Source organism: Rhinopithecus roxellana, chromosome 4, assembly GCF_007565055.1.
Source record: "Rhinopithecus roxellana isolate Shanxi Qingling chromosome 4, ASM756505v1, whole genome shotgun sequence".
NCBI classification, from domain to species: domain Eukaryota; kingdom Metazoa; phylum Chordata; class Mammalia; order Primates; family Cercopithecidae; genus Rhinopithecus; species Rhinopithecus roxellana.
In genome coordinates, this window is record NC_044552.1 from 167,245,502 (window position 1) to 167,259,214 (window position 13,713).

Consider the following 13,713-nt stretch of genomic DNA (forward strand, 5'->3'; position numbering starts at 1 on the left):
CTGAGTTTCAGTTGACTCAGTTGTTGAATAAAAATGCTAGTATCTGTTTCATAGGGATGTTGTAAGGATAAGATGAAAAAAGGTAGGTAAATTGCTTAGTGCAGTGCCTAGCACAGAGTTTTTCTGCAATAAATATTACCTATTTCATTATTTATTGTACCAGAATATTTTAATCAATGTATAAAATAGTTTATTTGAAGCAATGAATTACCACAATGGCTACTGGTAAATAATAAAATAATATTATACCCCTAAATAATTTATGAATAAGGGAGAACAATCAAAAACAGATTAAATAAAAATACATTGACATTGGAAGAATGTATTTGGTTCATATGAATCTTTTTATTTAGGGTCCTCAACAATAGTTTCTATCCCTTTTCTAACAATCTACTTTCCTAAAAAAGTCTATTTAACTTTGCATCTCTCTCTCTCTCTCTCTCTCTCTCTCTCTCTCTCTCTCTTCCTTTCTCTCTCTTCTGTTTTCTCTCTTTTTCCTGACATATATTCATTTCCTTCCTATATCAATTTCTTTGTTTCTCTTAGCTGCATGTTTTTCTTCATTTGCCTGAATGTGTAAGTAAGCCTTTTCCTTTGTTGGATTTGTGGTAATTTTCTAGTATATTCTTCTTCTTACAGTTCACTCTCCGATGTTTTCAAAACACTCTCCCAGAATTGTCCTAAGGTGATGTGTAACCTGTAAAAACCTCACATTCACATACACCTTACACTTCACTCTAAAGGTCAAGGTAACATTTTCCTGAGAGCAAGTGAAAATAACATCCACGTAAATGTTGAAAGGGAAAATCACCTGGCAATAAAGACTTGGTGAGGTGATCTGGGGAAGGGGTTGAGGCATCCTTCTAGGAGAGAGGTCCATTGTGAAAATAAATAAATAAATAAATAAAATAAAAAGTGATCTTTGGGGATCTTGGAAAAAAGCTAGGCAACATGTGAAAGAAAATGGTAAGAGTTCAAAACAAGAAGAAGCCTGAAGTAATAAATTCACTCACAAATGATTATAGATGAGGACTGAAGGGAGGAGAAGAATGTGCTGTTCGAGAACTGAAGGTTGGGGATTCCCTGGAACACTGGCAAAGAGTAATCAGTTTTCATTCATGGGTGACCCGGAGATATTTACTAATGGAAAGAGTGATTTGGATGACTTTGAGGAGAGTGGTTTATCTTGAGGCTGAAAAGGGTTTAGATTTAAAGTCTTTGCAGGGAAAAAACCACACTTGTACTTTCCAGCTCTCTGGCATTCAAGAGAATGAGGCAGAGCTAGATAAATGAAAAGGAGAGAGACAGAGCTCAAGAGAATGAGACAGAGTGAAATAAATGAAGAGAAAAGAGGAGAAATGAAAATATCCTACATTTTGAAGGATAAAGATGGATAGATAATGAATTATTAAGGAAAAACAAACCTGTACAATAGGTTTGGGCTAGATAAATAATAAGTGAAAACAAAGATACATTCAGAAGATACTTAAATTTTTTTTTTAGTATGCTATAGGCTAACAGAGTAATGTTGGGCTGAATGTGTGGTTTGTGCAGTAAAGTTTCCTCACTTTGGGGTAATAGGTACTAACAATTGCTGACTATCTACCTCATACCTCTTCCGACAAACTTTTATTTTCACATCTTATTTGTCTACTGCAATATAGTACCATCTAGAACAAAACATATTTCAATCCTATTTTTTCTTTTCCCATTAGAATCAACCCTGTCTGAAAGAAAATGAGATTTTTACTTTTCCTAAAAGTAAAATAGACTGCTTTAAGATTAACAGCAGCCTTGCCTCTGTCTGAAACTAACTCTTGCAACTGACCTGGAGAATGTGAAGAAAACAAAAGCAAGCAAACAAACATAATACCTGCAATTGTTCAGAACAAGATCAATGAAAGATTTTAAACATTTTCTTGAAGGGAAAGGATTAAAGCCACATTTAAAGGCTGCTTTTTTCCTGTCTTCTCTTTTTCTACCCATCATCTTTCCTTTAGAACATCCTAAAGCTTTCTCGTACTCGAGAAAACAGATAAATTTGTTTTCTTTCTCAAATCCAATAGCTTTGTCCCTCTGGTTTCTACATTTTCTGCTGTCTGTCTCTGTATTAGTATCCCCCTACTGCATTAAACTGCACCCTGGCTAGAGGATCATTTCTCATCCAAGAACAAAACACTGTTTTTACTATCTTACTTTTTGATTGATACAACCCCATCAGCTATTTCCCTTGTCTCCCATTTGTTTATCTTCTCTTCCCCTCATCCTCCTTCAGTGTTTGAACCATTAGTCGACATTTTTCTCCATTCCACCAATTCTGAAAAAAGTGTTGTTTGAAAACTTCTTTCTTCCCTATGATTCTACTATTTTTATTAATGTTTGCATTTCAGCCCAAGATTAAACAACTCTCTAAGCACTGATAAAATATCAAAGATCTGCAGTTAGAGCCAACTTATGACCTTAAGAAATACCTGTCATAATGGAAAAGAACAAGACAAGTTAAAGGAAGGTTTTAATAATAAATACAGTGGGACCCACGGCTAGTTGGAGACAAAATTGCAAAGCATATAAAGTTTGCCATTCTTCTGCCCCCTCCACCATTTCCTGCCCTCAGAGTAGGTGTGTGTTCCCACGTCACAAAATTCTTGTTTACTGGAGTCACTATTTATGCCTGCACTCCCTGGTCTGTGTCTCTGGTTTATATATGACCCCTCTGGTTACCTCCATGAAACTCATCTCTGCAGTATAAATGGCACAGGCAAAGCGTTAGAAAGTGATTGCAATCCACTTTTACAAGTTTACATTGAAATGTCAATGATGGATAGCTTAGCATAAGGTGCTAGGGATATTTTCATTTCAAAAGATGAAAACATTAGAACCTAGATCACGCTCTGATTTTCAGGTAGAATTATAGACTTAAGTTATAACTAGCCAGGAGACATATTAGTTAGTAGGAGACAGAAGGAACTTTCTGCTCCTGAATTATACTACTACATGTCTACTGATAAGCAAGATCAGGGATATTAAAATCCCAAATGACAACAGCAACAATAAAATGTTGAGTGCCAGTGCAACACTACAGGGAGTTTACAAATAAAGTAAAAATAAACCCACGAAGATAGTTCTATTTTGGGTAAGACAAAAAGATAAGAATAGAGGCCAGATGAATATGTAAGATGCAGGTATACCAAGCAGCAGGCACACATATGTAATGACTGCTGTTTCCCAACTCTCGGAAGCCTACCTGACTGAAAACTGATCGCTCATTGCTCTCCTGGGCTTTTTCCTTTCTTAGCAGCTCTACACTGTTGTCCTTGTGAGTTCTGTACCAAAGTGAGGTGATGGTCTCAAGCAGGCTAAGAAAGTTTTGTTATTTTCTTTTATTTCCTCCATCCCTTTCTTTTCTTCTCCCTTCTTTTCTCTGCCTTTACAAAGACAAACGTTAAAAAAGGAGGGGTGGTGGAGGGGAGGATGTGAGGTTTTCATGAAGACTTCTGAATCCGTTTGGAAGAGGGTCATGGACATCTTCCTGACTGGGATAGGTGTGGGTACAATAAGGCTGTGCTGAGCATACTGAGCTAGTTTAATTGAGCTTGTTCAGTATTGGTGGAAACGTTATTTTTTTGCTTTTCATTTGTTTCTGCCTTGTTAATATATTTCTAGTTTCTCCAAACTTTAGACATGGAGGTATGCTATCTTCCTTCTGTCTTCAGGGAAGGAAAAGGGCATGCTGTCCGCAAGTTAAGCCTGTGCTCCTGTGTGTCACAACCCTTTTGGAAAGTCAGTTCAGGATAGTGATGTTTGCAAAGTTTTCTTGTCTCTGAAACCCACTCAGTGTCTCTAGAGTCTCCTGCTGAAAGAGGAAAACACTGTAACACGTCATAGTGGGCTGCTTATTAAAAACACAACTCTCATAGCAAAAGACTTTTCTATGAAGTGTAATAAATCATATACTTGGTAATAAGTAGAAAGTGTTAGCCATTGGAACAATCCTTTTCCTCTTGTCAAGATTAGGGCAATTAGATAATCCATATGGATTTTCAAATTAAATATCTGCTCTGATTATGCTGCTTTAAAATATTTTATTTGAAGTAATAGCTTGTTTGGTGATAAAGGCTGATATTTGTAGTGTACCAGGCTTCTTAAAAGAGCAAATTTTACTTCTATATTTTTTAAATTTGTAAATGAGTCAAAGACTTAATTCGTTATGTTCTCCCTCAAATATCTACCCTGCCTCTACCAGTTATTGTAAGTCCAACCCAATGCAGTATAACCCCAAATTTAACCTTTCCTCCCGCTGTTTATAAGATATTTTAGTTGCTCATGACTGTTTTATATGCATTCCATATAAACAAGGAATTAAAAATGAAATGCTTTTAGCTCATGGTACTGTGAACATTTTTACCCTCTTTTTCCTTATTGAGTAACATCTCATATTGCTTTTACTGCAACAACATAGTTGAAATTCAGATACAGAAATACTCATACTACCAGATTTAAACTTTGAGTCCACTGGGGACTTCATTAGTAGGTGTCTTCTTCAGTTCAAAGACAGCACTTGAGAGTTTTAAGACCCTCTAGTTTACTAATTAGCTTACCCCGAGGGCTGTGTTTAACATCACTCAAACCTTTTTAACTTTTATTGATATGGGTATTTGCACATAACTGTTTTCAGTTTTATGTGTCCAGATCTCTAGTCACATTCAGGGACAAGTACTTTAGAACAAGTTGGAAATCTTGTTTAATGATTTTCCTTGTCATATTTATGTATATTTGCTTATGAGTAAATAATTTGTTTTGACTTACCTTCTATCTGACTAAGCATATTCTCTCTGTTGCTATTTCCTTAAGCCTTTAGATTACATAAATTACTACATAATTACATAGATTAACTACATAAAAGTCAATTCACCACGGATTGGTAAATTCTGATATTAATCCCACCTAGTAGGAACTAATAACAATAGAAAACTGACATTAATCTGTATTCATCAGAAGATATTCTATGGATTAGTGTGCTCTCATGACAGGTCAATATGTGATTAGTTTTATAAATGCAGCTGCCTTATTCTGTTTTCTGTAAATGATTACAATTAAATGTTTTATTTAAATTATTTTGTATGAAGTTATCACCAAGTTTGATCAGAAATCAGGAAAAAGCAACTGACATTAATTTATTTGCTGACATTAAATTTACACTGTAATGCCACACAAGATGCATTTTAAATCTGCCTGCTTCTCATTATCTCCTTTGAAACCACCAGAGTCCAAGTACAATAGTGTCATAACCACTCTTGGCTTCCTGTAGTCCATCTCCTCACGCCACACACCATCATCTCCACCCTCATTACTCTCAGGGCTGCAGCAATTTTTTTTATGAATTAAGTTTGACTGTGTCCTTCCCTTATTTAAATTTCCTCAATATTTTCTAATTTCATTTAGGATAAAAGAGCCATCACTGTTAATACGTTGTTAAATCAACTTCAGTTTAGCTTGAGATTGCCTCTGTACCTTGAGTTGCTATGTAGCAAACTGCAAGCTAACTTAGTATTTAAACAAGCCAAAATCTAATTTAGAAGTATAACCAACAGTGGAGTTTCAGGCAGTCATAAGTAGTTGAGGTTCAGCCAGTTACAAGCAACCAACTCATCACACCATACCCAAGTCAAGCAGGTGCCTTATCACACCATGCCTAAGTAAGAGAGGTGTCACATCCCATCCTATCCAAGTAAGACAGGTGGTGCCTCATCGCACTATGTCCAAGTAAGGTGGATACCTACTCATATGAAGCCCAAGTAAGGCAGATGTCTAGCTGTAACCAATCAAGTGGTTTCCTTACTTTGCTTCTGTATCTGGCCTATAAAAATCTTGCTTCCTACATTGCTGGGCAGAGTATTCTGAACCTTTTTTGGTTCTGAGTGCTGCCCAATTAATTTTAATCATTCTCTCCTCAAATAAATTATGCTAAATTTAATTTGTCTAAAGATTTTATTTTAAGCAATGTCCTCCCAACCCCTGTATGACCTGGCCCTCACCCATTTCTCCAGCCTCACATGTCCTACGTACTCTTCATCACTAATGATGATTTGCCTCACTGCCTACCTTTTAATGCCTTGAAAGTGTCAAGATCTTTCCCATGCTGCAGACCTTTGTTTATGCTGCTTTCTCTGCTGAAGTGGATATCCACTTGGAAAATCCTAATAGTTTTGCAAAACTCACATTCAGTATTTAATTTTTCAATATAAATTTAATCTTCTCCTTTTCTGTGTCAAAGTACTTTACATTTTTATATCATAGACCTTATCAGAACATTTAATTATATATTTATTTGTGGAACTTAGTTTAATATTTGTCTTCCACATAATAATGCAGGCTCTATGAGGACAGAGGCCATTGTCTCTTTTATTAATTTCTGCATGCCAATGCTTAGAATACTGCAACATAATTTATCAATACCTGTTTGTTGCTTCAATAAGTGAATAAAATATGGTATTGGATTTTTTGAGTTATTTTCAAATTTATTTAGTCTTCTTAGTGGTCTAGTCTTTAATGCAAAAAATAGCTTTCTTTTATAACCAAACTCTCTTCATTATTCTACTTCACATGAAAAAAATTTCTGAGTATCCTTGGAGGGAAACTACACTAGCGAGTATTTATATGCATGACATCATATGGTTGGCAGAGAATAGTGCATTTAACCCGTGAACTGATGCATAATATTTGTGTTATGTTCTACATATATGACACAATAAATATATGATAGAAAAGAATCTAATCCTCTGCTAAAAAGGACATTCAGACCATGAAGTTTACTTGTCTCTTTAGACAATTCCAGGTCATTGAAATAATGCAATTTAGTGTAGTTGTGAAATCTTTCTATGAAGAAAAGCCTATGGCTTTCTCCTACAAAAGATTTTTCATATTTTTCTCTTACAAAATACTTTTATACCTAGTCTATGTGTTTCTATTTAGTAGAGTTAGAATTTCTGAATTTAAGAATTTCTGAATTTATGTTCTCTCAATTATGATGATAAAGTCATAAGATTAATTTCCTTGCATGGCTCCTTAAGTAACTTGGAAAATATTTTCTGAGGGTGTCATTTAAAAATAGTATCTAAATGACACAAGTTGCAGTAAATTGCTTTGAAAGGAAAAAATCATTTACACGTGTATGCTTGCACGTTTCTTAGAAAATACTGGTTCCAAGTTCTGTTTCAGTGGAATTTCTATACATTTAATGAAATAAAATATTCTGGAAGGAAAGAGAAATTCTTGATGACTAAGAATAATATATTTTTCCAGATTTATTAGGTTCTATGGTGTTGATCAAAATTTTTTTCAAAGCAATACATTATAAGGATATGATTGGTTACACTTTCTTATTCAAAATTCTGACTATGTGATATTGCCAGGCAGCTTCCTTTTTCACATAGATTAGTTTGATTCTACCAATCCCTTTCCGAGAAAATTGCCTATTGCATTTCATACCCATTCACTTGCCTTATGGATTGCATTCGTGGTTGATAGTCTATTAAATTACTGTGCAGATTGGATTCAGGCCAGTGGTTAAAATATTTCTATTAGACTTCAACAGCATACGTGTATCTCTTACAAATTCACATAACTTTCTTATCGTTCTCAGTGTTTGATTCTGTCCAGAGAGGTTGAATTGGGTGCAACTCAATTTCACAGGTGCACATCAGCCAGCATTTTTTCTGAGCTGAGTGCCTGGTAACAGAGAGTAGTACCCATAGTCAGTGCAGAGGTTTGTGAATCATGACCAGCTTGCTATCAAAAGAGCCTTATGTCTCACATAAGTTATATGTTGTCAATAGAGAAATTTCCCTTTACTTTAATTATTAATTCCAAGAAATGTACATTTTTATTATTTATTATGGGTATTTGTAATGTGATTATTTCATCTGTGCCTTTTGTTGACCTTTTTAAAAGGTAGCATGTGTTTGTTCCCTGCCTTATTTGGAATAAAAACATCTCTCCCTACTTCATGACAAGTAGCAGTCATGCTATTGTTTTTAGAATCAAGAAACAGCTCTAGATCAGTTTCAAGGATCAGTTTTATTTAGATGTGACATATTTAACTCTGATTATGTTTGCTTTTATTTTTGATTTCCTGAAAATCATATGGATTTTCTGAAAACGTCTGATAGAGACAGTAAGATGATGTCTTCCTTCTGTTATTTAATTGGTGAACAATATTTGCTCCTGGGATTCCTCATGCTATGATACTGAACTGACTCTCTTAAATTTGATCTGTGATTCTCAGGGGATTCTAGAAATGTAGTCATGAAGTATGACAAAAGTTTCTGGGTTGGTACTATCAATTGCTAATTGTTACTATGAAACTTTGAGAAGTCCATGAAGTTAGTGAGAGCTTGTTATTAAGGGCGAATAATGTATCATAGCTGACTCCTTCTTCGTTTGGCTGTTCTTGGATTCCATTTAGCGTTTGGCCTTCCCTTCAAAGGTGTGATGGTTAATTTTATGTGTCAGCTAGACTTGTCTAAGATATGGCCAGACAGCTGGTAAAAGATTATTTCTGGGTGTGTCTGGGAGGATGTTTTCAGAAGAGATTAGCATTTGAACCAGTGGACTGAGAAAAGAAGATCTCCCTTCTCTGATGTGTGTGAGCATCATACAATTTGTCGAGGACACTGGTAGAACAAAAGGGAGAGGAAAGGAAGATTTTTTTTCTCTATTCTTGATCTGGGACATTCATCTTCTCTTGCCCTTGGACATTGGAGCTTCTGATTCTCAGGCTTGTAGACTCTAAGACTTTGCAGTCCAACTACATTAGGAAATTGTCTTAAGGCAGATGCCTCAAGGTAAACAGAAAATGAAGACATTGGTCTGAGTTTATCAGAGAAAGTATTTTGTGGCAATAGATTTTAAGCATTTTTAATAATGATCCAAGAGACTTATTTTTTCAGTTTGAGTTAGTGAAAATTCTATGATTTTCTTTCAGGTAAAGTCTAAAATTTCTTTTCCTGTGTCCCAGGGGAAGAAGAGAAGTCAGTATTAGTGTATACATATTATTTTAAAATGGGCTTTATTCAATGTACTTTATAGATCTATAATTTTGAAAAATGACTTTCATTCCATTTTTAACACCTAAAACATATTTATAAATTAGGGGATATTTTTTGGTGGTATTTCTGGAATCAAACCTAATTTATATCCATCCTAAATCAAATATAATTTATACTCAGAATGAGAATATTTGCCCTGAAATCTTACAGTACTCACTAGGCTTTTTTTTTTTTTTTTTTTTTTTTTTTTTAAGTATATTTGCCTAGCAATCTAATTTAGGCAATACCTGTTGAACAGATCAACTAACTCCAGTTTTGGTATAAAAGTGCAGAGTTGAGTATAAAACGAGCATATACAGTTAAAAATATAGGTAATATATGTCCTGTGACCACATGTTCTTTAATGTAATCATAGTCAGGACCTTAGGCTTTTTGTAAAATGATCTAACTTTGGAGAATATACTTTATCAAGAGAAAGAAGGTGCTGTGTTTGAGAAATGAATTGTTTTTTCAGTGTCCTGAATCTGTTGTTAATACATTGAAGGGTAATCCTTCTTTAGCATTGCCTCCAGTGTAATCAACTGAGGCATGTGAATGATGAATACCCACTAATTGTCCACTTAAAAGTGACAAATGGTATACACATTACAAGTCTTGGCAAGAAAGTAAGTCTCATCCATTCAGATGTTACCAATGAAGATGTGTAAAGAAGAAAACAAAACCCTGTACTGAAGAAATGCTACAATTGCAAATAATTTGACTGACACTTGAATTTGCCATGTTATTTTGGTATTTCTTATCTATTAATTCAAAAATATTTATAGGCCGGGCGCGGTGGCTCAAGCCTGTAATCCTAGCACTTTGGGAGGCCGAGATGGGCGGATCACGAGGTCAGGAGATCGAGACCATCCTGGCTAACACGGTGAAACCCCATCTCTACTAAAAAATACAGAAAACTAGCCGGGCGAGGTGGCGGGCACCTGTAGTCCCAGCTACTCGGTAGGCTGAGGCAGGAGAATGGCATAAACCCGGGAGGCGGAGCTTGCAGTGAGCTGAGATCCGGCCACTGCACTCCAGCCTGGGCGACAGAGCGAAACTCCATCTCAAAAAAAAAAAAAAAAAAAAAAAAAAAAATATATATATATATATATATATATATATATTTATAGAGGTCTATTTATTTGAGACCCTGTCTGAGGTGATAGAGAATGCAAAAAAGATCTTTCTGATTCTTTCTATTATTTTTTTTACAGCCAATCAAGGAGTTATATGCCATCATTTAAAGCGGTTTGAAATAATATTCCTACAGATACCTAGGAATAGCCTACATTAAATTTATTTCTGATTTTATTAAAATATCTAACAAATTTTTCTTTCTTATGTTCACTTTGATTTCCAAATGAAGGGGAGCTTAGCAGACTTGGAAAATGACAAGAAGAGAAGAGTAAGAGGACTCTCAAAGCATTAAGATTCTATTGAAGTAAATATGAATGTTTATTAATTGTCACTTTCTTTTGAAGCCTTGAAATCCAGTAGCAAAAAGCATAGGTGTTGACTATGATTAAAAATTTAATGGCACCATTTAACCAGATGATAGAAGGACCTAAGATGAGAGAGCTACACTCATGAGGTATACGGAGGAAAAAGGATAAAATCTAATATTGTTAAATGTGAATAGCATCTGTTTTTAACAAAGGATGGTAATAATAATAGTGATAATAAACAACAATAACAGTAGCAGTTAATATTTGTTAAGTTCTTATGCTATCATTCTAAGTCCTTTACATGTATTAGCTAATTCATATAATAACTGTATAACTAGTATTAGTGTCATGACATGAACAGAGAAGCAAACTTAGGCCCAAATCAGTTGAGTATCCTCCAAAGAGCATCCATTTATTAAGTGTTCTGAGGCTAACTCACTCTGCCTTTGAAGGAGAAGAATGCATTTGAATGTTTCCATACCACCTCAAAAAGCAAAACTTGCTTTGAAGAATAGTTTATTTCTTTCTTGAGAACCATTTACCATTACCTTGGAAAAAAACAACATGTGTTTAATACCAATTATTTGTAAGACTCCAGATTTTATGTTAGAATAATTTACAGACTCTATGCCAAGGAGCTGAACAAAGGTGATGTTAAATTTATCAGTCCCCTAAAAACTGTTGACTGAATGAGGTATGATTCCTGTCTCACTTTGTGTTACATTGATCTAAGATGCCTTTTGTGCCATAAGAACTCACCACAGAGTTCTCTTCTAAAGCACAAAAGCATATCACTACAGCATAGGTTTGATTTATTCAGGATGATGTAGAATAAAGAAAATTGCATTGAGATTTCTGTGACCTGATTTCTAATCTTGGTTCTGCTGATATGATCATGTGCAAGTCACTACGTCTCCCTAGCCCTTAGTTTAGTCATCTATAAAAGGAAGGGGTTAATTAGAGATTTCTAAGGCCTATCCCTAGCTTTAAAATATTATGACTTCATGATTCCTTCTCTTAAACACAATATAAGCCAGTGAAAAATCAAAAGAGGATTATCCTCCATAACTTTCCACCCTTTTAATATGGTTGGAATTGCATTGGGATATCAGAACAACTAGTAGCAGTGTATTTGGAATGTTTCAGTTCTGTCAGCTTTTTTTGTGAGTGAATCCGGTTAAAATATTTATTTTTAACATATAGATTTACCTGTAAAATGCTTTCAATATGAAATTACTTGATTTAGTTGGTTAACAGGAACTCATTAAAAATCAACAATTTAATCTTTCATTTATTGTGTATCTAAGGCACAACAACATGTACCAAGTGATAACAAGATGAATCAAGCCTGTTATAAATGAATAATAACTGCCAATTACTGGCCACTGCCAACATTCTAATTGTTTTGTAGGTATTATGTCACTGATTCTCAACAGCATCTCTGTACCAGGCACATTGACCTTATAGAACAAATGAGTGACCTGAGATATTAGAGCTTGTAAGTGGTGAAGGTGAGAATGGAACCCCTGGCTGGCTGTAAATCCTGTGCTCTCTTTATTATAACACATTGCCTCTCCTAAATAGCTGAAGATCAGTTTTCCCTCCATCATCGGGGTCCTGAGACATCACTGGTGAATTCAGCCTAATTACTCTCATGTATAGTTACAGTTTTTATGGTAAAACTTAAAAGTAAACTTATCAAAACAGCCTTATAAAGGTTATGATCTGAGGAGTATTATTTTAGGTTGAAGGAGAGATCAGTCAAGGAGAGTCAGTCATTCATTTCCAGACAGCTGGCTTCATGAATTCCTCCCACTCGCCTTAGTGTGAGTCCATCTGTGTCTGTTGAGAGGACTGTTTTAAATCTCCCATTTTCCAGGTCAACTGTTATATCACAATCCAAAGGAAGTTGTCTGACTCCATAATGTGACTTAGCAGAGAGCAGCATGAAATATTCTGTGAGACACATATGGTTTGAAGGTTGTAGGATGAATATCACTATGGGATTTTGGATCCAATGATATTGAAAAAAACCTGTTTTTCTCAATTCCATGTGTTTTCAAAGATTAGAACAAGAATGTTTGGTTTCCAAGCTGGCTATAAAAAAGTGATTGCCTGATGTTCTCCAACTTAACCAAATCATGCAACAAAAATGAAAAAACCCAGAAGTAAAACAATTTCATAAATTGCACCTACGGGGACATTTGTATTTAAAGCAAAGGACTCAATTCTCCTTACTTAAATTAGCTGTTAATGCAACTTTAATAAACATCTTTTCCACTGATATCACTGAGTAGGCTGCTTGAATACACATCAGAAACAAAGCACTGGCTTCTTATTATTTCCTTCATAACAGTAATGAAATTAAATAAACTCACCAGGTTTGTTTGTTTGTTTCTATTGGGGAAATACATTTTTTGAATAATACTGTTACAGTTCAGTTTCAGAAAGGGAGCAATCATTTTGTTTAGAATTATCATAAATCTATGCTAGTTGCATAGGATATTCAAAATTTTGGTCAAAATGGAATCCTCAAGCCATTTAGCTGATACTATTGGCTGTTACAGGAGGGGAGCTACTTGAGCAAAAGACCCAGTGGATTTGAGCCAAGTTCCAGAAGAACAATGAGAATATCATACCCTCTCAGGAGGTGAGAGCCACTCGGAGGAAGGCTAAAAACTTAGGCTGCCCAATTCCTTTTTTGATAGAGGATATAGCCTTGGAAAAACCTGAGTTCTCTGTTAATATTCTGATTCGCTATTTAATATAGTAGTTTTTGAACTTTGAAACCTGATTAAACTAGTAAATCTGTTAGTGAAAGTCTATGGGATATACAGCATCCTGGTAAATTGGTTACCAAAAATAATGCTTTGAAAGAAAAAAATTGTCCCCAGCTAGAAAAGCATATAAACAGTCTATAAACCATTACAAAAGTTATCTCCCTTAGCCCTTTCAGGAGTAATTTCTACACCTGCTCAACCTCTTCACACTGTTAGGCTAAGAGAACACAAAGTATATCATCATCATGTTCATTCAGAGATGAATCATGTAAAATTGAGCAGGTTGCTGAGTGGGTCAGGACATGATGCATTTCTTTTAGGCCTGTTGCTTTATATCCTTCAGAGCCTTTTTATTTGAACAAATTGCTATTCTGTAACGTGGATTTAAGGAATTAAGATGAT

General features: G+C 35.0%; 1 long non-coding RNA gene across 1 annotated transcript; it reads left to right on the top strand.

Moving 5' to 3' along the window:
• Positions 1-10,627: 10,627 nt before the first annotated feature.
• On the top strand, positions 10,628-13,152 carry LOC115896862. The gene is made up of 3 exons (XR_004056766.1): positions 10,628-10,677; positions 11,943-12,042; positions 13,099-13,152. It is a non-coding gene; the product is annotated as an uncharacterized LOC115896862 (long non-coding RNA).
• Positions 13,153-13,713: the final 561 nt, after the last annotated feature.